The sequence below is a fragment of the Mandrillus leucophaeus genome, unplaced genomic scaffold (assembly GCF_000951045.1).
Source record: "Mandrillus leucophaeus isolate KB7577 unplaced genomic scaffold, Mleu.le_1.0 Scaffold84, whole genome shotgun sequence".
Taxonomy (NCBI): Eukaryota; Metazoa; Chordata; class Mammalia; order Primates; family Cercopithecidae; genus Mandrillus; species Mandrillus leucophaeus.
The window spans coordinates 5,418,755-5,421,061 of NW_012109141.1; positions in this window are offsets into that span (position 1 = coordinate 5,418,755).

The window sequence follows — 2,307 nt, forward strand, 5'->3', positions numbered from 1 at the left end:
AAAAAAAAAAAAAAAAAAAGGCAGGAGGAACAAGCTCTGTAAAGTACTCTATTACATAATCTTACTTAACCTATAGTTTTGAATTCAGCACTTAAACCAAAATCAAGTACTAATCACTTTCAGCAACTTTCCTAACACTTTTGAAAGTGAGAAAATTGTGTCTAAGAGAAATAAAAGGTGAAATAATATATATATGTTTGCATATACATATATGTCATGTACATGTATATTCATTTAGGATAATGTTTTCAGAAAAACTAAAAATCATATTTTAAGTGCTGTTAAATTGCTAACAGCAATAAACTAAGCAATGATGTTATTTAAGCTGGAAGTATGTGGACAAAATTTATGTTAAATGCAGAAATAATAGAGTTAAGTTTGTAATGTCTGAGAATTTTTGATTCAAGATCTGAAAACTAAGACTAGGAAGCTCAGAAGTTTCTGGGCCGCCCAAGTTAATGTGTCGTGGAAAACTCGCCAATTCTGAGAGCAGGCGTCTTGGGAATGATGTTTCCCTTTTCTCCCGGTGTCTTATATTCCTTGCCTTTTCTCTGGAATTCTCTAATCAGCCCTCACTGATAAATAAATGAATTTCTAACTTCCTTCATAACTGCTTTATAACTAACTCCTCCTTCTATGTCCCAGGTACTGTTCTCGGAACTTTTATCATTTAATCTATCTTTTTCTAAAATACTACTAATGTCTTTTGTGTTCCAGGTGAATAAGCGGAGGCGCAGAGCGGTAAGTAATGTGCTCATTGACTGTGGTTGGTTATCAGTGAAGTGGAGGTTGGAACCCAGGATAACTAAGAGTAAGTTTGGCTTTTCTTTATAAAGCATTTATTCTGCCCCTCTACCACCCCCTCCCCCACTGAAATATCTCCTTTTGTATTTGAATCTTATAGGTAAACACCATTTTTCAACAAAAATTTATTCGGGGAAATGATACTATGGTTCATTGATTGGCTGATTCACGTATCAGAGTAGGCACTACCTATTGGAACCAGGAAGGGTTGTTGTAACTGATCATTTTCCCTAGCAGTTCACAGTAGTGCCAGAGGGAGATCTGTAGCCTAATAGTCAGAACCACCCAGAGATGTTACCTGCCAAAGCCCAGGGGGGACTGCAGACCTTGGAGAAAGGAGAGGGCCCAGGGCTTTAGGGGAACTTGCATTTGCCTCTCTTGGTGTCCAGGAATGTGAAGCTCAGGTACACGCTGTGGTCCAGAGCCTGGGGGTCAGTCCTTGCAACTGGGTCTCCTGGGATTATGACCCATCAGCCAGTGGGGACCTTTCAGCAGGATCCTTGAGGTGACTGACCCACTGCTGTAGCAGCTGCCCTGCCTCTCCCTTGGGGACCAGCATCAGAATCCTCAAGTGTATGCGCTGAAATGCAGATTCCTGGGCTCAATGAGGCAGGCCTGTGTCTACGAGAATTTTTAGCAAGCTCTCCAGGTTCTGCTCACCACAGTTTGAGAACCACTGATTAATCCCCATGATTACAGAAAACTGCCTAGAACACGAAAATTATTTCATATAACTTAACTGCTGCCTGATGAAATCAGGTCTTGAATCTGGGTCTGTTGAATGCGAACCAAATGTTTTTTCTTTCACACATGCCCAAGGTTAAGCAAGGATCCAGAAAATAGGTGCAGGGGACTAGTTCGTACCTCATGGTGTCCAATTTCTCCATATCCTAGCATTTTTGGTGGGCTGAGTTACTGTGTGTGCTATGGAAGCACAAAAAGGTAGTGCCACATCACACTTGAAGTGCAGACATTGATGCTGAGGCTTCTGGACGGAAGACCTTGAGCAGTTTGAGGGAGGAGGCAGCCATTAGTTTTAAAAACAGGAAGCTAGTAGGAAAGTAGTGTTAGCAGACCTGGCTAGACCCTTTTTCCACTCTTCCTAAAAACATTCAGAAATGAATAGTTGAATGTACCTTTTTTTTTTTTTTTGGTGTTCTATAAAGAATGGAGGAAAAAAAATAGAATTTTGCCTATTTAACTCCAGATCACCAGTTTTCCTTTGTAGTGTTAAATAGACTCATCATCCGTGGTCATTTTGCATCATCAGCCTTTGGGGCTGCACCTTGTGTATTCCCCATTTCTTGAGGTTGCCAGAGTCCCAAGTCTGCTTCCTGACCCATGATGTTCCTTGGATTTGGCAGAGTGATGGGTAAGAGTAATGACTGGCATCCCCGCTTCTGCATTAAGATCTTCTTGCAGTTATCTCAGGGAAGGAGAGAGCATAATAGAGCGGTTGAGAGTAGAGGGCTCTTGAGTCCTGTGGACCACGAATCAACCCTG